The 26,425-nt window shown below is 44.7% G+C and overlaps 1 protein-coding gene and 1 long non-coding RNA gene across 2 annotated transcripts in view; one reads left to right on the top strand and one right to left on the bottom strand.

Annotated features, from left to right (window-relative positions):
• Nucleotides 1–13,003, bottom strand: part of LOC135397250 (uncharacterized) — a 37,922-nt gene extending 24,919 nt beyond the window's left edge. Inside the window, exon 1 of the mRNA XM_064628697.1 lies at nt 12,600–13,003. The gene's annotated coding sequence lies outside the window, so the exon portion shown is untranslated. The remainder of the gene's footprint in view (nt 1–12,599) is intronic.
• LOC135397261 (uncharacterized) overlaps nt 1–26,425 on the top strand; it is a 95,859-nt gene that overhangs the window by 19,259 nt on the left and 50,175 nt on the right. The window lies entirely within an intron of this gene.

The raw sequence follows: 26,425 nt of genomic DNA on the forward strand, positions 1-26,425 counted from the left end.
CGTACGATTTACTAAAATTCACGAATATGTTGCTGCATATCAGCGAAAACCGTAAGAGACGCAAACCGGTGCCCGCTTCGGAAAACAGTGATAGTGACTGGCACGCACATTTTTTTTTTTTTTTTTCAATGATCAGAAAAATATTGAATTACTCTTTCGTTACTCTCTCTTGAATTACTTACTTTCGTGCTACTGTCAGTTATGAGCTGCGTGCATAACGTTTTCCTGTTCGTTCAGTGTAACGACCACGTGGGAATGATTCGGCGAGAATAATTGCGGACGTTCCCATTAACTTATCGTCCTTTGCTCCGCTGTCTGGTCTACTGCGGCAGTGCGCGAAACCTACTAGGCACGTGACTACCCAAGACTTTTACGTTGCCACTTTTAACGTCGAATAGTGCCTGAGGCCGCGGCGTTTACGTTTTTTGTTCTTAAGTTCATTGTCTAATTAATATTAATTCAACAGGATTAATATTAATTCCATAATTAATTTCCACTGGAAGTGGAGAAGTACGGTGCTCTGAATAAATAAAAAAATAAATATCAATAATAATAATAATAATTATGCGTGTGCGTTGGCTTCTGATCGAATCTTGAGTCGAAATTAAAAACGCCTCCACACGCGCAACAAACGTGGAAATATATACTCTGAACATGCCAATTCACGTACTCACGTTTCACCAAGTGAAGCAGGTTCACAACTCCGCAGCACGATTCACAAAACACGGTGACGACATCGCACAAAACCTTTCGCCCATCTCGCAATATTCACAAACACCTCAAACTTCAGCGGGATGATGTCGGACAACGCATGATGTTGTTGTTGTGGTCAGTAGCACTGTCGAAAATGAAAGCGCGACGATTTCCCAGGGCTCGTAAGAAAGTGATCGAGGGGACGCATAAAGAAATAGTAATATAAAAAAAAAAGAATGAGAGAGAACACTAAAAGAGCACGTGAGAGGCCAATAAACGTCTCACAACACTGGAGGCGGAATCCGCGCCTTTGCGGTAAAGAAAAGGGGGACGACATTGAACTTGCCGCGGCACACTCACCTACATCTATGTTCGAGAGGTCAACGCGACTCTCCCACAAGACTTTTCCTGCTTTCGACGATAATTGTTTCCAGCGTGTCCGGGTAAATAGAAGCTCTCCCGTCCTCGCTGAAGAAAGTGCTCGTAAAAGCCGGGAGGTAATTGAATTAAAGGAGGTAATTATTAAGTTAAGAATCGGCCTCGGTGTTGAGTTGGTGACGCGTGCGCTAATGTAAGAATGTGGCATACAGTTACAGCTGTACAGTCCGTGCTCGTCAGAACGGACTCGGCTATAACGAATATCTGGATATAACGTACAGCCTCAGGACGGGAGCTGCCGATATTTCGAACAGGGGCCGTTTTTCTCCCGGGCCATGTCTTTTGTTTTGTTTACCTATACATGATTAATAAGCGGCATTAATGTATGTATATCAATGTCCGGCAGGGGTCCTACGTGTCTTCAGTGTCGTACGCTATAGACCGTAAGCTTGAAGACGTATCGGCGTATAGCGATATCGTTGATTTCTTGGATTTAGATTAAGTCACTCTTACTCCATTAGATTTGACCCATCAGGTATTTGGAAATGGTGCAGTTGACGTCTCCGTCCATGCGTGGCAATGAAAACAACTCTAAATATAACGAACGACTCTAATCATAGAATTAACGATAACAAACTTGGAGAGAAAGAGACAGAGGATATGCCAAGACAGATTAATCAGTTCGCGTTTCCTGATTTTTTTAGAATCTCTTTCTTTCGCTTTTCTGACGTCCTTATGATAAAACGTCAGTCTGGTTTTACCCCCGTCTCTTGTTTTTCGTTTATGTGGAAATTCTGCGTGAGCACCGCGGTGCAACTGTGGCTAGAAGCAGATTGAGAGAGAGACGACAGAAATTGTCGTGGCGTCCTGGGCCGACTTCAGGGGAAATGTGCGTGCCTTACAGCGTCTGGTGATATCCCAGGGAAAACCCACGGACAGCGTAGCCGGTGCCGGGATTCGAACCCGGGACGTCTCCCAGTCTCAGCGTGGAGGGCGGTCGTCTTATAGCCACTGAGCCGCGGTAGTTTATTTCGCTGTTCCTTTTGTTCTTTTCTTTTTTGTTCTTGTCTTTTTTGTTCTTGTCTTTCAAGGGACACTATAAAGTGCCAAAAATTTCTCCTAGCGATGTGGAAGATGCCGTTACCCTAACACCAACACAAAGAGAACGGTGTATCCATTGGTTGCGGAGTTCGTGATTTATGATCGATAGAAGAAAAAAAAAAAAAACGCAATTTACGCCTTCCCTAACCCTCTCTCTCTGTCTTTCCTTCTCAAGAAAGTCGACAGCGCGGAGCGGGCTCTCATTGGTCTCCCCAAACTATTTGTCCAATCATAGTGGCGGATCGTTTGAAGCGACCAATCCGAAGCCTATCCGCGTTCTCGCGCTTCTTGGATGGATCCCATCCCTTTTGTCTCGTCGTCAAGGTAACGACATATTTGATAGTGCAATGAGAAATTAATAAATTAATACAAATACGAGAAGCACTTCAATAGTAAACCGCGGGAGCTGAATCGCCCTCGTAGAACAAAAACAAACACAAGGGCACGGATGACCTCTTTCGCAATCAGTCGTACGTACACACACACACAGGGGAGACATACCGCCGATTTGAACACGTCCCACGTAACACGGATGTGGGATAATACGCGGACCGTTGCTTCGCCGTCCGACACATTAAAAGTGTGCCTCCGTGTGTGCTCTGGGTGTAAAAACGAGGATAAACCACCGCGCTTTAATAGAACGGTTCGTTGTGCCCAATGGTATCTCTGCTGAAGGTGTCACATCGACTGTTCGTTGCCTTGTTTCGTTTTCGCGTCTCTGTCAACGATCTCTATATATACCCATCAGAGGTCACGGATCCTGTTTTTCTTTCTTTTTTTTATACGAAAGTGCCGATTTTTTAATAGAAAAGTCGTTGCGACTTTATGGGTGAGAATTGCTGAGCATGAAGGGCAAGGGGTCTTCGAACTGCGGAGCGCAGCAGCGAGTAGGGGGCGCTGCGATCGTTGAATTGAAAGGCGTACTGGTCTACTTTGGTCGTATTCCAAAACACAAATAGCAGAAAAAACAGAGCAAAACCTCATCTTCATTTTTTTGCGCAACTTCGACAAGATTTGCATGCAGCGAAGTGACGGTGACGTGTTCGACGAGGTACTAGTTCGTCTTGGGCCGACTTCACAAGGAATCGTGGTGACATTCCTTTATGATCTCGCATCGTTCAACACGTAGGAAGAACGGCGATTGGCGCAGGCGGGGACTGGGATTCGAAGTAGGATCATCGAAATTTATAGCTGGGATATCTCTTATAGGGGTATGCGACAGATCACCACCGTGTCTGTGTGTCGGAACTGACGAATGGAATTTGTTTTGTGCTTAGCGCGTTCAGTGGATATTCGACTCTGATTGTGAACAGAAAAAGACGACATTTGCGCTGTAGACGAGCTTTTTACCTGGGCTATTGGCGGTATTTATCCTGACCCGGTATCAGTGCAGACGGTAACGTATTATGAGCCCATAAGGCAGATGGCAAGACGGACTCAAAGTTGGTTTAAGGGTATGACCCCCATCAAATTAATATAGCTATGTAGTACCCCACACAGACCGATGAGACTCGACAACCTTCTCAAAGAAATTGATTGATTGGCAAAAAAATAATAATAATAAATAATAAAAGATGTTGGTCCCAAAAAGAGATGACTCGCTCGTGTGTATTGTCATCAAGTAAGAGAGCTGTGGTGCCTGGGACAGTCGAGGCTTTGTATACGAGTATAGAGCTGTATATACAATGATGCTCAAGTCATCGCTAGTTTCTTTCTTTCTTTCTTTTTTTTTTATGAAAGGCAACGAAGGTAATGGTGGGTTACGTGTTGAACATAACAAAGGCCTGAAAAAAAGCGAGGAAATAAAATGAAGAGGAAATTGAAAACAGGAAAACATTCTATTCAGCACCTTTTTTTTTCTTCTTTTTTCTTGTCAGACCAGATGAGCAACAGGGTGACAGCAACAGCCATCGATCCCTTTGCGAATCAGGTTCCAACATTTTTTTTTTCCAGCGGTTTATTCTGAGCACCGTAATCCTGTACGGCAGACATGGAAGGAACCGGGAAACAAACCTAGGAGGGAGCCTTATCGTATCACAGTCACCATCACCATGGCGCACAGCCCTTTCCGCTACATAAAGAAAAGAAAGAAAAATAAACCTCCATATTCAACCTGAGGAAAGAAAACATCCCATCCTCTTCCTATAGTGAATTCACTAAATGAAGAACACTTCCTTTGTACTGGACTGCTAGAAAGGCACACAGGCAGGCCCTTCGGCATGTATACGTGGTTTGATTAGATGCGTATAGAGAGAGTTAAATGCGGATATCGAGTGTCGATTTATAAGTTCTTCAGGGCAGTGCGGTTCGAAAAAGTATTTCCGTGACACTGTGTTTCTAGGTGCTTTCTTAGGTGCATAGCCGTCTTTTCCTAAAGACTGTATTTCGCTGGAAGGGTGAAAGATGCCGTGGCTTCCGACTCGACTTCTTTCGGCAGGATAATGATGGGGGCGGTGATGGAGTTCTTAGTTTAAGAGAGATTAATAGGAGAGATTAGATTTATATTTATTAGATTAAGAAAGATCAATTAATAATAGAGTATTATATAGCAACATATAAGGTTCAGATGTTACGCATTTATGTTAGTCCCCGCTGTGCTCTTGTTCGTTACAAGGGAGCCCGCGCGCTGTGTTCGTTATGGTGAAGTCTCGATCGATACGTTCATTACGGCGGAGTCCCTGTGATGATCGTAATAACAGAGTTTGGGTATGTTCGTTGTAATAGAGCTTCGGTATGTTCGTCACATGTAGTCCTGCAGTGTTCGTTATAGTAGAGTCTCGGTACGCTCGTTAAAGAAGAGTGCGGGTGTGTTCGACATAGTACCCGGTGTGCTCTGGTTATACTTTTACTAAAACCTGGTAGGCTCGTTACAGTGGAGTCCCGTCGTGTTCGTTATACTAGAGCCTCGGTACGTTCATTTTAGTGGAGTGCGGGTGTGTCCGTTATAGTAAAGTCCGGGTCTATTATACTCGAGACCTGGTATGTTCGTTACAGTGGAATCCTTGCCGTGTTCGTTGTAGTAGCGTCCAATTGTGCTACGGTTAGGGTAGACCCAGTGGGCCCGTCTAATGCCCATTCTTTTATGCGTATAATTAATGCGCTAACTTCGTTTATTTCCGCACATTGATCCGTGGGACCTCAACTGGACTACATCCAACCTCCATGCATACTGCATCCATATAATGCATGCCTCTCACAACCATAACGCCCTGGGAACAGGGCGCGAGCTGTTTGCTGGCAACCTGCCAGCACTACCAGCTACCAACCAACAAAATGCCCAGTAATAATCTTGACAAGAATTCTCCTCATGCACAGAAGGTTAAAGACCTTACAAACGTATTGCTCCGCAACCATTCCTTAATCTTATGGGTTACCCGGTCCTCAAAAAGACAGCGATGTCAACCCCTCACTGCGCCGGCCGACAGACAGCCTTACACCCCTCACCAAGGTGGCCGTGACGGGCAGGGGGGGATAATCGAAACGTTGGATCATCGTGAAAGAGAAAACACCTTTCACTTTGGAACGATGTGATGTGATGTTAGCGCGCAGTGGGAGGTTCGATATGTTGTTGCGGCGTGATATAATTGAGTTGGTATTGTTATTTCTAGTATGTCTCGGGGCAATGACGAGTCAAATCTATGTGGCAGTGGTTTTTCGTGATGTCCGTGACAATACATCACGCGATTGTTGCGCGATATTTGGGTTTGCGTGTCCGCGTGTGTAAGTGTCGCATTGGTATTTGACGTGAGAAAGATGTCAATGACGATGGGGAAAGGGAAGAAGGAAGAGGGGCATCAACCGAGTGCAGGCATTTGCCCTCTATCTCAGAGATTCGTTGGGTGTTGAGAGACGATGTTTTACTGCGTAATGCAATTTGAATTAACTTCTGTTTTTCTGTCTCTGTACACGTGATATTCGTTATACTTCTGCCCACTAGTATATATCACGGGACCCCGTGAATTCATTGTCTGTTGCCGGGGCTTCTTATACGTCGTCTTGGAGTATATACTTACTTGGAGATTTACCTCATGAGGCATATGTATGATTACCAGAAACGAAGGTCATGGACATGCGCAAAATCCCTAGCCCTGGACCAGTGCAGTTCCGCCTGTCGTTGCTGCGCCAAGTCCGACGTCATTTTACGCAGTCGTCATCACGTGACGCGCTAATTGAAAGCTGCAGGCCTAGCTGTGGTAGTGCCGTTGACGACAGTGCTAGTTGTATACGTCATTTCCCCTCCCAGTGATGTACAGTAGCGCCTCTAGCAGACAGTGTCGTAACAAGGGTCGTAACCTAAGAACGGCCCATTAAGCCACGCCCTACGCGTGTTCCTATTGGGTGCAGTAGCTTGCCGCATCACACTTGCGTTGCGACAAATATAGACGCCGACACCGAAACTATTTGAGCCCTATAAGCGGCACCAGATGGCGCTGCAGTATAGCATCTTCTATACAGTCCTTGGATTGTACGCGCCCCCATATAGAGCGAATCTGGGGTCATTAGCATCTTCGGCGGACTAACTCTATATTAGGGTTGAAAGAACTACATTTCGTGCAGTTCTTAGGTTCGAACATGGGTACTGCCTCTAACCCGGCTTTCCTGTGGATGGCATTAGTCCAGTTTTTTTTTTTTTTTTTTTCGTGAGGGTTGCGGAGCTGCCACTCCGGAATTGAAATGGTTCTGGAATCATTCCAGGTGTATCAGAGCCCGGAATGGAACTATAGAGTGGAATGGCGGAAACTGTCCTATAGGAATGGAATGGGAATGGAATTAGGCTCTTTTTTTTTTCTCGCAGGAATGCAATTTGAATGGAATGGTCCGGGCGCGTCCTGGTGGTAGTTGTGGTTTCGACCCCCTGCTTTCTACCCTCGCCCCCTTTGTACACACGCACCGCACTTGCACACGGTCAAGAGCGAAATACTGTAACCTCGTCATTGCGCTTTTTCCGTGCTGGGTAATGTGAATATCCTGTAGCACTGCTGGCCCACTATCCAATATACACTCTTAAAAAGAACGACGTGCTTTAACTCTTTTTTTCTTGCCACATATATGACTCCCTTTTGGAGAGTACAATTACTCTCAAAAAGGAGTCTCCTCATTCCCTTTAGGAGGTGGGGTTACGCTCTCCCTACTGAAGAGTAATATTACTCTCCGGTAGGGAGTATAGGGAGTAATGTTAGTCCCTTGAGGGAGTGAGGAGGCTCCTTTACTCCCTTACTCTCCAAGAGGGAGTGATATATGTGGCAAGAAAAATGAGCTAAAAGTACACCCTTGTTTTAAGACTGCACGGCGGCCCCTTCTTTTTATTAATGGAAGTAAAGCAATGGAATGGGGTTGCCGAGCCATTTCAGGAGTGGGAATTGACCCATACCTTTTCATTCGAAGGAATTGAAAGGAATTGAATTACCGCAAATCTCCATTCATCGGAATGAAATTGGAATGGAATTGATGATCCCATTCCGGAACCCTGGACTCGTGACACAGAGCCAGCGGACACATGTATGGTCCAGCTCTACCAGACTTGCACGCAGAACCAGGAATTAAGTAACTCGCTGTCGGTTCTTTGTTACACGGTTCGCGGTAATAGTGTCGCGGAAGTGTGACAGAAAAAAAAAAAAAAGAGGAAGAAAAAAACTTCCGTCCGCTAGGAATCAGACAGTGTCAGGTATTCGGCCTCGGAAACGTGATCTGTCACACCACACCTCACCACACAGTGCAGGCCATATACATGTACTCTTCATTGTGTCTCACGCACGTTTCGCTATTGTCCTTTCATTACGTGAATGCACGCGTCTCGTTGTTTGTACTAAACTTTTTCTCTCCTCGCTTCCCCCCCTTATCTTTTTGTGCAGCTGTATGGGGAACGGAAAACGCGTGCCTCCGACACTGTTTTGTCGCCTCGTGCGTTTGTTACGAAGAGCGTTCCGTGGCCAGCTCAGTGTGAAAGTGTGCCGGCCGGTTTTGTGGACGTGCGACAATTAATGTGGTACAGTGTCATGCATTACCTTTTTTTTTATAATCAAAACCGGATCCACATCGACCGAACGAATCGATTTTTGTCTTGGTCAGGGTGAACACGATTTTCCTCTGAATTCACCACATTGCAAAAAAAAAAAAAAAAAAAAAGGGGGGGGGGGGGAGTGACACTACGTAGCCAGCATTAGTTTTTGCAGAGGCGTCCGCTTGATAGATCCGTAGCAAGCAAGTCATGCTTTCGCAGTGTAGAGCAGGAAAAGTTGCAGAGCTTCATGGTTCCAATACATCCACCTTTTCTTTTTTAGCAAAAGGTGTAAAATGTCAGTGTGCAATGTCAAGTTGCCGACAAGATAGTAACTAAAAAATGACGGTTAATAGCATATCTCTATTAATTACTACAATATACTTTTGTACATGGAACTGAGGAACCTGAAGAAGTGCAGTTTCATGCCCCTAGGTCTCGTAATTACTAAATAGACAGATGCCCCTAACCGTCTCCTTCTTCTTTTTTTTTTTTTGAGTTATTTTCTCGTAAAACTCAAAATAACCCGCTAGATTTCACAATATATTTGTCTTGCGTGTGCGCGTCAGATCATAGTAAACCGACAGCCCAAATGTGCTCACACGTACACTGCAGGTAAGACGGCAACAATGTGGGGGAATTGAACACTGCTTCGAGCACCGCGTGTGTCGGAGGTTTCCGGAGTACATCAGAAGAACCCCAGGTGGTCGAAATTATTTGCAGTCCTGTAGCAACATGTAGCCACCACACTTATGTGGACGCACTCTTCTTACACGTAAATCTAATCCCACTTATTCTTATTAGTATTAATTGCCTATCCCATCTGAACATTGATCTGACGTAACCGAAGCTCACCCGTCGTAACGTCACATCCAAACATAAGCTACACTGTTCCGACATACGCTAACCTAACCCAACCCAACCTAGCCTAACCCAACCGAAGCTCACCTGTCGTGACGTCACATCCAAACTACACTGTTCCGACTAGGGTTGCCACCAGGCCGGTATTATACCGGCACGGCCGGTTATTTGCTTGCTCTGCCGGTTGCCGGTAGGAAGGTGATACCGGCAGCCTTTTGCCGGTATTTGTGACTCAAGAGCTTTCATATGGGCTTTTGCGGGGTTTCCCCTTCAACATTCCACTACAGCTTGAATAAATCTGGAGCATAGACCCAACTACGCAGTCACCAGTTCTTTCCTTAGTTATTCATTATTATTATTATTGTTATTATTACACACAGGGACATATGTTTCCTCGTATTATCGTGAGCTCTCTCTCTATCTCTCTGTTTTCTGTGTGTGGTCTTCCACCCATCACCCACTTCCCTTTCCCGGGAGCCTTTCCTCCTTTCCCTCTATTCCACCTCCTCTCCCTCGGCCGGTATTTCTCACTACGAAAGGTGGCAACCCTAGTTCGGACATACGCTAACCCAACCCAACCCAACCCAACCTAACCTAACCAAACCGTACAAAAGCAAACAAAACCACAACGTACAATAGCCATTTCCCCATAACTCCTCCACACAGCAGGTACCGTCGCTTCAAAGGACGAACGTAAGGTAGATCTGCAATAGACGGGATCGAAGGAGACGTGCGCCGGCATCGACCCCGGCGAAAAAAAAAGGCCACGCGTCGATCGGAAGTGGGACAAGTTCGAGGCAAATTGCCATTGCCCCTCCTCTCCCCCTTTTCTCTTCTTTTTTGTTCATTCCTTTGTACTGAGACGTACCACGACGTTAAAGGGCAACAACAAGAAACGCCAGTACAAACAAAACAAAAACAATAGGAAAACGGAACAAAGACAGTTATGGGACTACTCCTTTGTGTTTCTTCTCCCAACTTCTCTTTTGTGAGGCGTTATGTAACTTATGTAAGGCTTCTGTGCTTGTCTGTGGCGTCTCTTTCTCCGTGTGTACGATTGTAGGCGGTGTAATTCGGAGAGAGGGAAAGTGTGGTTGGGGAGACAAAACGTTCAGGTGAAACAGGGCCCTCTATGGCGGGTAACAATGCTGCCTTGCAGTGCTATAGTCACAGACATGTTTTCATCTTTCTCTTGGACGTGATCGCGCTGCGTCGGTGATTGTGATTGTGGCGGGTGAAGTCTGATTGTGATTCGGAAAGTAAATAATTGAGCTGTGATTGTATTCTCGTTTATTCTTTATGAGTCTCTATTGATCAAAGAGGGGGGAGGGAGGTAGTAGCTTCCGGTGCGTGTTTTAAGACGGAGGGGTAAATTTTTTGCTTTTCTTTTCCTTTTTTGTTTCAATTTCAGTTCTGTATTAGTTTGAGTTTGTGGTACCGTGGCGCGGTTTCTTGCTTGTGTACTCGCTCGCTACGTTTGGGGTTTGTGGCTGGTGTTATCGCTTTGTACTCTGTTGGTGTATGTTGGTTGTGAGCTCAACGTAATGGGTGACTTCATGTGGTGTCGTTATTCTTGTTGGTTTCGTAGTCGACCCGTGTTCGGTACGGTATCGCTTCCTGCTGTCCTCTTGATGACGTCATATTTTGTTACGTACTCTGACACTCTCTGCCTTGTGTATTTAACCTTGTCTACCGTATAGCCTTCCAGTCGCAAGTGACCCATATGGGAAACGTAAGACAGAAATAGAATACAATTAAGATCAGAGACCAATAGTAATCTGAAATTACGGCGGAGTAATCTTACAAATAGTGCGAATTACGGACACAGTATTCCTGAAATAAACGAGACGCTTCGCAATTACCTCGTTGGCAGTCCCAGAAACATCGACGTACAAATTGTTCTAAAATTCACGGTGGGAAAATCAGTGGAACTTCCATCCTTTTTCGTCCTGGTAAAAGCGTGCTATAACATCATTAACGGTTGAGGTTGACGACTCCGCTGTGCAGTCCAACCACCATTCCTCATCATTCCAGAATAAGACGGGTTTCGCGACGGCGCTAAGCGACGAATGCCGCGAAAAAACATCCAGCGACGGTGAACGCTTACAAAAAGATGCCCATTATTGAAGGGTCGCCGCGCGCGCGTCAAATGAAGCGAAAGCGCGCTTCACGCGGTGAGATATCCTCCGGTTGAGGGGTGAACGTCAGGTTGTTCGCCTTCGAGGATTAGTATATGGGGTGTTTGTCGCGGCAAATTTCTTGATTTTAATCTTTGCGTGGCTGTGATGCAAATTATGTTGATGATGATGATGATTGAAAGAAAAAAAATGGGGATTTTTTTTCTTTCAATCATCATCATCATCAACATAATTTGCATTACAGCCACGCAACGATTAAAATCAAGAAATTTATCAAATCAAATATCATAAATCAAATCAAATCAAAAATCAAATCAAAAGAAATAAAAAAAATCAAAAGAAATAAAAAAAATCAAGAAAAAAACGATTGAAATCAAGAAATAGTATATGGGGTGTTTGTCGTGGCAAATTTCTTGATTTTAATCGTTGCGTGGCTGTAATGCAAATTATGTTCCCTGTTGTAATACGGGAACGTGTTTGTTTGAGCGCTGAATAATGGTACCCGGTCTGTGTTAAGATGTCCAGTTTTTATTGCTGGGATATACCATCAGTAAATGTACCCCCCCCCCCCCTCTCTCTAATGTTTTTGTGTATTAGCGGCGGTTCGGTACTCGGATGTCGTGTTCGGATTTATAGGAGACTGACGTCAGCGGTGCCTGATTTCTCTCTCTCTCTCTCGACCAGCTCCGTAGCTGTATTACCAACTGTAGGATGGGACAAGCGCAATAGTAGTTACTCGCTCAAGTAGAAGAATATTAGTTGCATTTCTTTGTGCAGTAGAAACCAGGCGTCCCGAAGCTCTGATTTTCCTCAAAAGGTTGGTGCGAGTGGTGTAGGTTTAGAATTGGGTAAGTAAAATGCGTGTATATAGTTTTCCAACGTTCAGGACGAAAATGCATATACGATAACACTGGTATCAAGTTGCAGGCTTAGACGTTGCGTTTAGTTCTGCCACATTACTAATTGTAATGAACAGTATATCGTCATAACTCGGGATGTCTGGAAATTGAATAACACGGAAAAATTTTTGATTTTGACTGACGTACTAACTGGGTTTTCTTTTTATTGCTTCTGTTACTGGCTGCCACGTGTATATATACAGTAGTCTATCGTATACTTACTGAAGCAAAAACATTGATAGCAATAAACCAGCGAAAGGTAACGTTAAATATTCGAAACTTTTGCACACTTCTCGTAGAGAGACATCTCACGTTGCCCTGTCTAAAATATATTCCCATTACTCCAACGAAGTTGCAGATAGCGATCGATTGACTTTGCATAATAGAATGTCTATAGCCTTGGCAACGCTACAGTACGCACGGCAAAGCACGTGCTCAACCTTTCCAATCCATCTCCGCATCGTTAAGCCCCCCTTTTCGTCGAGCCAAAAGCCATCGGAGCGTAATCCGAGCGAGTAAAGACGAACTTACCTTGAACCCAAGAAGCTCCGACTGACCGTTCCGCTCTTCCGGAAATGCGCTGACTCCTTCCTGAACTTCAGAAGAATACGACTTTGATTCACGGCCCACTCCGTTCTTCTATCGTCACGCTGAGGTAAGAAAGCGCTCGCTCAACAAAATTTCGGCGCCTCCTCCGAAACTCTCTCTTTTGAAGTGTCTTCCTCTGGCAACACTTCCTTCTCTAGAGCGCGGCAAAACGAAACTGTTGCGTAGATCGTCTGCTACCGAAGCCCGTCGTCTGTTTCGCCGATCGTCTGCGTTTCGAAAGTGTCGTCTGCTTTATGATCCTCGGGCTCTCAGCGTACGCTGCGATCTCTTTTTGTCCGCTGCGAGCAAGGCCTTACATGAAACCTGTCGTCTGCTAAGGTACGATGCTCTGTTCTGCTAACTGTTACTCTTCCGATTGAATTCCGCCGGTAGTGTGGCCTGTCTTTTATCCTCTACCCCTTTCGTGCCGGTATCTGCCTTCCTTTTTTTACGTTCTTTCCGGCTCCAGGTTTTCCCCTCCCTCTCTTTCCGGTGTGTGTCTGCCTGTATGGTGGGAAAGGGAGGTAAACAAAAATGGGGGAGTGTCTCTGTGGTGAGCACGGTATGGTTTGTTGCTGGTGATGAGGATGATGACGTTTGAGAGTGAGGGAGAAATTTTTGTGAGGTCCTTCTTTCGGCTGATATATGGGGAAAGGGGTTATGTGCAGTGTGTTAGGAGGAGAGCTAGTTGTTAGTTATGGTTATTTTGTGAGAAGTTGACCGGGGAACACGTGTATTCGAGAAGGGAGTTCGAATGAGGGTTTTGTTTGCCGAACGATATCTTATTTTCTGATTCGTTTGGCAGGGGGCTTGAGATGGGATTGGCACGACTTGGTGGAGTCACTGCTCCTGCCTTTTCTATTTATATATATATTTCAGAAGTTGCGTTTGACCATGCAATGGTGGCAGTTGGGAGAGGGGAGCAATGGCGGCATAAAGGTTGAACTCGGGACAAATGATGTTTGCGTAAGATGTTGTTTTGGATTTTTCTTTAGAGAAGGGGCGTGTAACGCCCCCCGCTGCCCAATTTTCGTTTTCGATATTGGGGAGAGGATGTGAAAATGTATATGAGTCAGAAAATCATGAAGGAAGCTGTAGAGGAAGTTCACATTGTTCAGCGTGCCGTTTATTTTTCTGGATTCCAGTCCGGTAATAAAGAAAGGGTTGGTTTTTGACCCCAGTGTTCTTGGAATGCCACGGATGGCGCTGGCGGTAGTCAGCGTTGAAATATATGCGCCTCTGTTCCTCGTTGATTGGCACGTACCTTCGGTGAGTCACCTTTAGGAGGCGCGGTTGATGCACTTGTGCGGAGCTCGAACTTACTTTTCAGGGCTGATGCATGTATCGGAGCTGTGTCTTTGTATCGTGTATCATTGTTATGTCTCATGTATTATCATCTTATTTATTTACGTACGTACCCTCAAGGCCGTGGGGCATCACAGAGGGGAAGGGTAAGTACAGTACATATAAAACATGCATGTGGCGTTAGAAATAGACAGCTTAAACGTGAAAGTTGTCACATCAGCACTTCTTGAACTCTTTGATATCAGTGATCGATGCCGTGGGTTCGCGAAGGTGGTTCCACTCAGACGATGTTCGAGGTAAACACGAATCATGAAATGAAAGAATTCCTACCTTTCGCCTATGATCAGTGCGGGAAGGTATTATGTGTTGCTGCGAGATTATAATCTCTTTAACTATTGTATAAAAGAAAAGAAGCGAAATAAGCAGAGACGAGTAATTTTACGACGGATATGGAAAGTTGAAGAAGGTTAAGGCTGCGTTCATGGATGTGGCACTGGCAATGCGGTTGTAATTCCTATTTCAAGTAACGCCAATCCTATAATTCAGTTTCAAGTATGAAACCAGCGGCTCTATTTTGTACAGGTTCGATCAAGTCCGAAAGTTATCTTTATCAAAGTCTGAAAGTATCATGTGTTTGACTGCAGTCACGTATATAATCACGTTTAATCTTCGCGTTTAATTGTCTTTAGTTATTGCGAACTCCACTGTTCGTTGGTTGTATAGTTCTGAAGAGCTTACACTGGCTTGAGTGTGAACGTTACACTGGTTGTTTCAGTGCAGCGTATATGTCGCGTTTCATTGATCGCTCCGTTTGTTTCTACACTGAAGTCAGGCCGGCACACTACCCTACACTACCCTACCCTACCCTACACTACCCTACACTACCCTACGCTACCCTACGCTACCCTACGCTACCCTACGCTACCCTACGCTACCCTACACTACACTGCGCTGAACGAAAACGACCAGCGGAATCAGATCAGTCAGAAACGTCAAATGAATATGATAACTCATTATAGATTGGTGGGCGATGGTGGTGATATTGAAGTTCAAGTTTACACATACCTGATCTATGCGCTGTGGCCACTTTTAGAGTACTTCAAGCGATTTACCTTAAGCGAGTCACTACAATCGCTATTAACAAATAATTTATAGTAAATAAATTTCCTATAACTAATAATCGTAGTTCTAATAACACTTGTAGTGCATACTTCTTTCATTGTGATGGCAACTAAACCAATTTTGCATTCGACTAACCTGACAGGCTGGCACAAACGCTACTCTTCTATTTTTTACATGTTTTTTTCATGTCGCGAAAAACAGCAAAGATACTGCCCGACATGTCCCGTACGTATCGCACAAATAAAACTGTACCAAACAAAATCATCTTATTGAGTTAGCGCACTGATAAGATCATGTCTAAACAACACGAAATATTTCGCTGAAATTTTCTGCAACTTTACTTCTTGTGTAGTCTGCAGCACAAGATTCCGAACAGCGGAACCACACCGCGTGCTTCGAGCAGTAATAGGGATGACGACGATGATGACGACTACAAAGGAAATAAAAAAGATAAAAAAAGCGTAATATCTGATCTGCAGACAAAATGGTCCCCCACTAAGTATCGTTCTCTCCCGACAAGCAGACAGAATAAAAAAAAAGCAAATAAATAAATAACTAAAACGTACTGAAGGGTACTGAAGGGTTACTGAATTCCAGAGGCACGGCTTCCAAAATGTAACCACAAAGTCTGTTGCACGAGTTGTCCGCCAGAGGGAGTGGCTCACAAACGAGGCTACCGCACGGACGGGAGCGCATGACTTTTGTATTGGCTGCGAAGGGTATAATATTAAAGTTCAAGGTAGATCATTCTAGTATCGGCTTCACGTAGTCTGTCTGGAAAAAAGAGAGTGAATGCCAAGCATCCTTTCCTAAGCCTCACACTTGATGGTAAGTTTCGCAACGCATACGGCTCTGATGCTCGAGTTTTCGGAAAGCATTTCAAGATACTGCCCAGGGAATGAGTCACAGCTTCCGCTCTGTCTGTAGGGGGTGTCTGGTTTGTGTGGCAGACGGACAGGTACAGGGTCGGTTATGGTCTGGTCTAATGAGAGAGGCTCTATCTTCTTGGCAGTAGTTTGAGTTTGAGGAGAGATCTCTCGGTGATAAAGAAAAAAAACTGAATGGAGGAGTGATCATCAGAGTGACTAACGTGTTCGCGTTCGTTCTTAGAATCGAAATATTGTGATTAAGAAAGGTTGAGGAGGGGGTGAGGTAAGTCAGCTGTAATTAGCCAACGATTTTTTCTCGGGAAAAGGATTGTTCGGTTATTTTATGAGGTGTCAATTTGGAAAAGGGTGATTCAGGTTTTGGTGTGTTTTGCAAGATTTCTCTCCTGGTCGGTTTCGTGCGGATTATTGTTGTTTTTTAGCTGTCTATCCTTGGACTATTGATTTCTTAATGGTTGATAAGCTGGTTAATGATAAGCTGGTCTTAATGGTTGATAAGACCGAGCAAGGATGCGACAAACGACTCCGCGTCGGCCGGTTGTTGCGTAGCGAATTAGTATTGGATTGGCTTGGATATTTGTCAGTGATCAATCTTTTATAAGCTGACACGGATTATTATAAATACAACGGCGCGAATAAGCGAGCCCTATTACGGCGATACCAGCTCGCGTGTTGAGTGGTCAGCGTGAAGGCCATGTCACGGCGAGACTGGGAGGTACGCGGGTACCCTTAGAAGTCGGCCCAGGACACACATACCCCCAGAGCGTTCCTAGTTTCTTTTTTTCTTGTTGTGTGTTTTTTTTTTTTTTTCACTCCATTTTTGGTTTGGAGTCTAGTTAACTCCGTGGACGCAGCCTCCTGGAGGCCTTGACGTCAAGGCCTTGCAGGTCATATTTTTTTTTCATTTTAAGAAATAATATTTTTTGTGAGATGCAGACCACGTAACAAAAATTTCAAGCAAGCTAGCGGTCGTGTTTCACAGGAACAACACAAGGGGGCATCATATCAAATCGAACTCTGACGTCACGGTAGCAAGACAAGAAATTTTCGTTTTTAATTAAAAAATATACATATTTCGTGTGACAAAATATGGTACACATCAAATTTGCTTTCACCTGAGTGATGTTGGCTCAGCGGTCAGAAGTCGTCCTCTACGGGTTGATTGATCTGTCCGCCTGGTTCTCCCGTGATTTCCCGCGTTCTCCGCTTTTTTTTGTTTCTTCTAGCAAACGAAGACCACCCTTTGTGATTCCCCCAATGATTTAAATATGGAGAGACGACCCGTCGGCAATCCTGGGTAGACACCCAGTATAATGATGTACCTGTCCACGGTGAGACATCAATGTTCTGATCGTTACTTATTTTAAACCCCGAAAAGAAGTAAAACATAACAAAACACGAGTTCTCTGAGTAATACGAGCCTATATATGAGGAGGTGTCGCCACTTGAAATCTACATGAAGGGTTCCAGTGCTTTCCAGGGCAGTACTTTTCGCCAGTGATGCATCGAAGGACGAAGGAGCAAACGCCCCCGAATCTATTTGACTTTCATAAAACGGGAAATACCGCTTCTTTCTGTATCCGAAGTGACTGAACCACCCCAGACAGAACACCATCTCCTACGGACGTCCGAAATAGATCCCAATGTCCATATCCGAAAACTGACCTCCGCCGACTTAATACGCCAAACAATTTCTCATTTCGCCGTTGTTTGTGCACGCAATCGAATTAAACTTAGACAGCTCACCCTTCATTTCGACTCGCAGGCGAACAGGGCTCTCGAATGTGTAGAAGCTCGCTAGAACACCAATATACAGTGTCTGTTCCCTGTTTGGAAGTGAATGGAACTTCATTTCCAAAGCATTTCGGCTGAGTGGCCCAATCTCTTGTTGCTGTTTCTTCTCTTTTTTCTTTTTTGAAACGCCGCGCTGATTTTCCCTCATGGGAAGCAAAGCGGAGCAGCAGAAAGTGAAACGAGCGGCGACGGTGGCAGATGTTAAAAAAATGGCGGAAACACGCTTTATATTTTACTACAAAGCGTATACTGACTTCTGAAAAATAACAAAGTAACACGCGCTCGAGATACACGCTACATCCCAGAGAGCTCCTGTTTCTGTCCGTATCTCCTGGTTATGTCCGGAAAGTGCACATTCGTAGGAAGTTCGAAGCCCGGCCAAGTGGATCTCCGTAGTATCTGCACTGGAGGAATTTCATTATTCTGCGGATATCCGTATCTCCGTGAAAGTATATCCGATGGACATCCGTAGGACAGAATTTTCTGACTGCACCGTTTCCACAACAACAACACATTTATTGTGAGGTGAGGAAGGGGGGGTTTCATCGACGGAGGCGATGCTCTAATGCTGATTGTGATGCGGAGAATGAAATAATGAGCCCCTTTATAATAAGGATCCAAGTCCTATGGTGTCCAGAAAGATGAAGAGAACTTCGAGGGCAGAGCGTTGGTGGGCTGGGTGTGGCCAGGGACCAAGCAAATTTGTGTGTGAGAGAGGGGGCGAGAGTCCAGCTCGTTAAGGGTTAAGGTTCGATCCCTTATTATTATAATTGTTTATGTTTTTTTATTTCTTTTTTTCACGAGATCCCAGCCGAGGACGCATGAAAGTTGGTGGCGTGACACGAATGTCTTTGATACATTAGTGAGTTTTAGTGCACCGTACGTTATCGCCTGTGCGTGCGTAAGGGATAGCGTTGGTGGTTCTATACGCACGCGCAGAACATAAAGTGAGCTTCGCGCAGTGCGCAGAACTACATCGCTATTTCTTACGTACGTAAAAACGATAGCGTAGGTTTTTTTGATATATAAATGGGGGTTTACATCGCGAGACAACTGAGATCATGAGCGACGCCACAACGGTCGCTCTGTTGATTGCTTTTGCCCACCCGAGGGTTCCTTAACGTGCCATGAAAGCTCACCACACGGCACCCCGTAGATAGCGTACGACGCACTAAAACTTACTATTGTCCTACGCAAGTAGTGCGCGCCAGAGTATAACGAATAACACAATTTTTTTCTTCTACGTGTCATTGTTTGCAAGATATAGATTACCTTCGAACAGACTTCGGCGTCGAGCTCTGACGTCAGACGAATGAGGGCTTCGACCAATCCTATTGGTTCTCGTAAGCACGTGACCTCTCCCGCGGCCGCCTCCTTGGAGGCGAGGTACTTACCGAAAAGCTTCGGTATTCGCAGTGTCGATTCCTTGTGTCTCTATTGCACCGTGAATAAAACTGCTGTCTTCAGAGCCTTACCGAATTTACGGCAATATTTACTATCCGGAGGCCTCTCCCAAAATAGTGTTTCCCGAAGTGAAGCGCCAGTATAATAAAATTAATTTCTAGTCCCGAGAAGTATGACGTCACAAGGGTGCGCAATGTACAGTGCGTCTGGCAACATTGCTCCTCGTATATATATAGGTCGATTCCAGTCTCCTCACCACCACAGCTATACTGGCAAGCATGCAACGTTGGGTGGAGAGCGGAGACGCTTGTGCTGCTGTTAGGCAAGAGACGCTAAACTCGGCGATGACGTCACCATCTATACGAGAATCGATATGGAGCGTCGAGACTCCTTTGGAGAATCCGTGGAGGCTCGTCGTGTTCTCTGACGGCATTTACATTTACTGAGTTTAAAACTCATTTATCTACTTTATAGGTACTGAGAATTTGAGCGAGGTCGATTTATAATACGAAATAAAATATCATTTTTGTGGTTCGGTACAGTGGCACTTTAGTTTGATTTGAGGAACGAATTTTATAGAATGGTAGTGACTGTGTGATCTGGTTACGGTGCAGACCCCAAAATATTTATTCCCCCGTTTTTTGTTTTTTGTTTTCATTTTCTGTTCCCTTTGTGGTTTCTTTGTCGACAGTCTCATATATCTGTGCCCTATATCTTCTCAACGGCATCCGTTGCATTCGTTAGCGCAATAATTTCTTGTTCTATAAACACGTAAATAATAATAGTAACAATAAAAACAAAAATAATTGTTGACTGACGATCCCATGCGTTCCTTAACGTCTTGAGCCCACTAATTTTCCTATAGCTTTCATTCACCGATAGGTTATTACAAAGTTTCAGCGGAAATACCGGGCCAACGGGTGTGCCAGCCGTCATTTTCGGAAGTCCTTTTTCTTTAGCGGGATGATATGCCTTTTTCGGGGGTTCCCCGCTTCCCTCTCTCTCTCTCTTTACCCTTCTCCCTCGTCTCCCTTTCCCAATTTCCATATTAGAACCGAAGCGAAAGAAGGAGTGACATGTCGGAGATGAAACGTAACACCGCCGAATTCCTCTCGTTTTTCTTTCTGAGTCTCCTTTCAAGCGAAAGAGTGCGCTGCTCTGGGATGAGACTGAAATACAGGAAACAGCGCATACAAATACTTGCCTATGGGCGTATGATGACCGGGTAGCAGTTCATTAGCCCGCGTGATTTTCTTTGAGTTGAACCTGTCAACTATGTGCCAAACAGCGTCTTTTCTTCTTTTTTTTTATTTTTTATTTTCCCGCGTGAGATGCGCGGAGAACATATCGCCATTGTTTCGAGAAATAGATCCTTTTCTTTCGTATGTGCGTGCGAAGGTTTCGTACAGTGAGTTATTTATATTTGTTTTTTGAATGGGGTTGGGGCGGTTATGGTGGGATACCGCCTTGTGTGTTTCTTTGCAAGTACTGTGCGAGATGGATCAATTTTTTGTGTCATTGGCAGTAGCTGGTCTAGGTTAGGTTACGTTACGTTAGGTTAGGTTATATGTGTGAAGAAAAGCGTCGAGAAGCTAACTTGTCTGTTACTAATAGTCCCGTTAATTTTATTACGTTGTAGGCCTAGTTACTAACATTAATTCATTAGGAGCTGTACAATTCGTGTACCTGTAATGTGAGTCTCCGGCCTCCTTGATTTGATTTGATTTCATTTCATTTTAAGAAAAAATAAAATGGAGATTTTGGCTTCCGGCCTGCTGTTTTTGTTCTTTTTTATCTACTAACTGTGACATATTTATCTTTTACCTTCTTCTTTCCTCCCCCCCCCCTTTTTTTTTACGCTACCTGGTGCTCTTTCGTTGGCCGTGGTTCTGGATCCCTGAGTGATGGGGGTATACCGAAATAATAAATAAAAATTTTACTACTAATAAGGCACATTTCGTATTTTAAAAGTACTATGAGATGCATTTTGGCGACTATATTCCAAATACTCCCTTTTGGTCTTACGTATACTCTAAAAAAACTATATAAAAAACTTGCAGACTAAAATCTGTTGCGGGTTTCCACCTGCGAGGCATACTTTTGATATCCTAGTATTTTGCTACACGTTATTTTTATTTTCTTTTTATTTGCTGTACGCCATTTATTTCCGTCCACGTGCTCACGCGTAGCCCAGCGTGCTTTCTTCCCCTTACTCCCGTGGGAGTAAAACCCGAGACCGGAGTAAATCCAGAGAACGAGCGCCGCGGCACAGAATAAATTTATTCTGTGCCGCGCCGCGTTCTTCCTGGCCTATACGCGGAACAAAGGAAACTATAAGCTAATCCTTTCCGAATCATCTTTCATGCTTTATCGCGCGACCTTGTTAACAGATCAATAAATGAATCAGGGTCAATAAATGATACCTGCTGAGCCACACATATTCATCGCCACCATTAGTGGCACTTAACCCGTTTTTTAACGCATCCGGGCACCTGCACGTCCAGTCGTATTCATTACACCTATGGAAACATTTATCAGTATCATCTCGTATTTATCGTGATTAATGACTTTGCGAGCAGCGTCATGTACCCCATGACCGTGAAGGTTCAACTTCGAATCAGATTGCCCCGCGAGATTATATAGACTGGGGGGAGGGGGGGAATATATATTTATTGAATGGACTTTATATATTTATATATAGACTGTTTGCGAAGCCGGTGACTGTATAAATGTGGAGCACAAGTTCGGCGTTTTTATTATAGTGTCGTAGAATATTCGTGTTTTTTAAAAACAGAAAAGGAGTTGCGGTCGAGTTTGTCACGCATGTGTGTCTCCGAAGACGTACCCCTGAATAGCGGAACTTTTTTCTCTCAATTGATTAATGATCATAGCCCACGTATTGGTATTGTGTAGAGATTGGGGTATCGGTGTTGGGTTCGCGGAAAAGGTGAAGGAAAAAAGAAAGACAAACACGTCTTATGCTGCGTGATGCTTTCACGAATAGCGTCTTCGTTTGGGCAGACCGATCGAGTACACTGGTTACATCTCTCTCTGCATCGGAGGGGTCGGGGACAAAAAGTACCACAGAGCAACCCACTAACCCCCCTACATTAGAAGGAGGCAACGACAATGTTCTGCGTCGGTGCGTAATCACAGACATCAATGCATAATTGCTGCCGTGCAAGCCACATCATCATCCCATTTTTGTGTGTGCGTGTGTGTGCTGCCGTGTAAAGCCCTATATGAACAGAAGCTGTACCCACAAAAACATTGCCAGCAAAAACATAGAAAACGATAGCCGACTTGCATACAGAGGTCAATTATCGGGCTCGATCCAAATAGGGAAGATAACAATATATATTATTAGGACAATTATCTTCTGAAAATCTTTGCTTGAAGATGAATTTTTAAGAAAAAGAGAGCAAAACGTCCTTCAAGCAAGTGTGTCAATAGAGAAGGTGAAATAAAACAGCAAGCAATATGCGCAGTATCCGTGACACGTAAATTAAAAAAAAAAAAAAGACCGGCACGTACACATAGATACGACCAGAAGAACGTGTTTGATAACTTCAACGTGCCCCGAAATCAACGGCTAGTTCTTTTGATCACGTGACTAAATATTCCTTTTTATTTTACGAATTCATTAGAGATGCCTGCACTATAGACAATATACAACCGAAATGGTATAACAAAACCGCCCTGAACATTGACCATGGCACGTCATCGAACTCGTGTCCAGCTTTATCCTCTTTTGTTTCATCCCACACATGTAGGGGGCGTCACACTCACTTTTTTGTTTTTGGCCGGACATGCTTTGCTTCCTCGGAGAATGTCCGACAAAAAAACTCTTTTTTTTTTTCTGTTGTGCGTCCCGTCAGCAACCTGTCATCGTCCTCCCGTGCTGTCGTTACCCGAAACATCACGTCGTTTACAGGGGGCATTATTTTCTCCTTCCCCGTTTCATGCGAGTCTATGCACATACAGCATTCTATGTCTATATTTGTCTATTGCGCCCGCGTACTTGAACGAAAACAACGTATATCTGGCTTCGAGGCATAGTTATGGCAAAATTGATTCTCTGAGTGAAGCACGCAGAAAGGGACTGGGTTGCATGATGACGTTAATGATTTTTTGTTAATATTTTGATGGTGTTAATCTTTTGTTGATTTTTTTGTGATTCCCAGATGAATACGCGGACGAGCGTTTCAACGGGCGGCCTTTTGAGTATTCTATGCTGATTATAGTTATTGCACGCTTCGTGTTCCTGTTATTAATGAAGGTGTAGCCGTAACCTAACCTAGGTTAACTCAACCTAATAACTGAGTTAGCCCTGCACGGTCTAGGGTAACATAACATGCCCAACGTTACGAATATTGGAAACCCAACCCAACCCAACCCAACCTAACCTAACAATCCTGTCACCGGCTGTGTTGTCTGAGGTTTTCCCTGGGTTTTCCGAAGTTTCGTCAGGGCTTTCCAGATGAATGTCGGCACAGTTCCCCCTGAAGTCGGCCCAGGACGCATACGAGTCACCTATCCCCACTTCTTCCTGCTGTCCTCTCTCCATCTGTCCACGTCTGCACGCCGCTCATAGCCACAGTTGCTTCGCGGCGCTAACACACACACACACACACACACACAAAACATGAAACCCGAAAACCCGAACAGGAACTCTGACCACTTTTCTTGTGTCGTCTGAGTCATACAACATCTGGGCTTGTCTCACAGGCTGACAGGGTTCCAATCTGAAAAGCAGAGGACCGCCCCTTTAAGGGCAGAGCACCGCGACGGCTTTTGCCCTCAAATACGGCGTCTGAAAGCGTGCGAGGAGGGTGCGCGAGGAGGCATGTCATTGCTTTCACGGGCCCAGTCGTTGATCTCCGTTCGTATTGTAACTCTTTTCTGGTTAGGAGAACGCAAATATGTTTCTTTGCCGCGTAGGTATGTAGATTTGTTGTCTGAGACAACCCGTCGAATACAAAGGGGGCCATTGTTCTTCATGTGACGAGTTATTGACAGTCTGGCACGTATATGCGAAGATGGGGCAGTGGACCCATAATTTGCCACTTTCTACTACTTTCTCCTTGCATGCTTCGTATGTGTGCGTTAAGATGTAAAGGGAGGGGGGGGGGGCACCGAACCTGTGAAGTAAAAAGGCAATGGCCAGTGGACGGCTTGGACAACGTGATTGGCTTCATGTTGCTCTTTCATTGGACAGGTACAACATCACTCGATTCGTGTAGATTTTGTTCTTTCAGGTTTTGTGCGGTGACACACTGTTTCGGTTATTCAGAAGAAGAGAACTTTGAGGAAGTGAAGTATGTAAATTACGTGGAGCGCGGGGGTCACCTTATGTACAGCTTTATAGGTGATGTTACAAAATCTAGGTACACCTTTGTGGACAACGTTACGAAAGCTGGGTACATCTTTATGGATAACGTTCCGAAAGCTAGGTACACCTTTATGGGTAACATTCCGAAAGCTGGTTACACCTTTATGGATAACGTTTCGAAAGCTAGGGACACCTTTATGGGTAACGTTACGAGAGCTGGGTACACCTTTGTGGGTAACGTTACGAGAGCTGGGTACACCTTTATGGATAACGTTTCGAAAGCTAGGGACACCTTTATGGGTAACGTTACGAGAGCTGGGTACACCTTTATGGATAACGTTCCGAAAGCTAGGGACACCTTTATGGATAACGCTACGAAAGCTGGGTACATCTTTATGGATAACGTTCCGAAAGCTAGGTACACCTTTATGGGTAACGTTACGAGAGCTGGGTACACCTTTATGGATAACGTTCCGAAAGCTAGGTACACCTTTATGGGTAACATTCCGAAAGCTGGTTACACCTTTATGGATAACGTTTCGAAAGCTAGGGACACCTTTATGGGTAACGTTACGAGAGCTGGGTACACCTTTGTGGGTAACGTTACGAGAGCTGGGTACACCTTTATGGATAACGTTTCGAAAGCTAGGGACACCTTTATGGGTAACGTTACGAGAGCTGGGTACACCTTTATGGATAACGTTCCGAAAGCTAGGGACACCTTTATGGATAACGCTACGAAAGCTGGGTACATCTTTATGGATAACGTTCCGAAAGCTAGGTACACCTTTATGGGTAACGTTACGAGAGCTGGGTACACCTTTATGGATAACGTTCCGAAAGCTAGGTACACCTTTATGGGTAACATTCCGAAAGCTGGTTACACCTTTATGGATAACGTTTCGAAAGCTAGGGACACCTTTATGGGTAACGTTACGAGAGCTGGGTACACCTTTGTGGGTAACGTTACGAGAGCTGGGTACACCTTTATGGATAACGTTTCGAAAGCTGGGTGCGCCTTTATGGGTGATGTTCCAAAAAGTAGGTACACCTTTGTGGATAACATTCCGAAAGCTGGGTACACCTTTGTGGATAACATTCCGAAAGCTGGGTACACCTTTATGGATAACGTTCCGAAAGCTAAGGACACCTTTATGGGTAACGTTACGAGAGCTGGGACACCTTTATGGGTGATGTTCCTAAAGCTAGGTACACCTTTTTGGACAACGTTCTGAAGGTTGGGTACACCTTTATGTTTCATAGCATGTACAAGTTCACCACGATGATCTGAACCACGCATGTTACTGTATATAAATTTCAGCTGTCTTATTTGATCTTATGCGATTGTGATGTCATAAAGAAAACAAAATGGGGACTGTGAGTCACGACAAAGTTGGACTAGCTACCCCAGGACGCCTACATCATGGTGAATACAAACAGGTGAACGGTGATGGAGTGTAACATGTAGTCGAAAACAACAACAGCAGCAGCAACAACAACAAATAAATCGTGACTATGACCATGGGGTGATTCACCACTGGAATCCACTGTAGTCGAAAAGTTTCAAACGAATGGGCGTGAAATGTGAAACAAGAAGAGGAATCATCTTGGGGAACAGACACAACACGGGTTGTACGAAATCTTGAAGTGTCCTGAACGCCTCGTCTGACAACTGAGGACCTAACAGTTTCGCGATATCGAAGGCTCGGAAGTCCACACGAGACGGGCTCGCCTCCAAAAACCCTTCGAGTACCAACGTATTTTGAACACTTGAGGAGGATGTGTCCTGCGTCTTCTATAACGCCACACTCACTGCAGTTAGGAGAGTCACGCTTGCACAGTTTGAAGAGAAGACGTGCGCTAGCTGTACGGTACAGTGAGCCGTAGCCTATGTAGGACAGTCGTCATTCGTCGCGTGAAGCAGT

This window comes from Ornithodoros turicata, chromosome 6, assembly GCF_037126465.1.
Source record: "Ornithodoros turicata isolate Travis chromosome 6, ASM3712646v1, whole genome shotgun sequence".
Lineage (NCBI taxonomy): Eukaryota > Metazoa > Arthropoda > Arachnida > Ixodida > Argasidae > Ornithodoros > Ornithodoros turicata.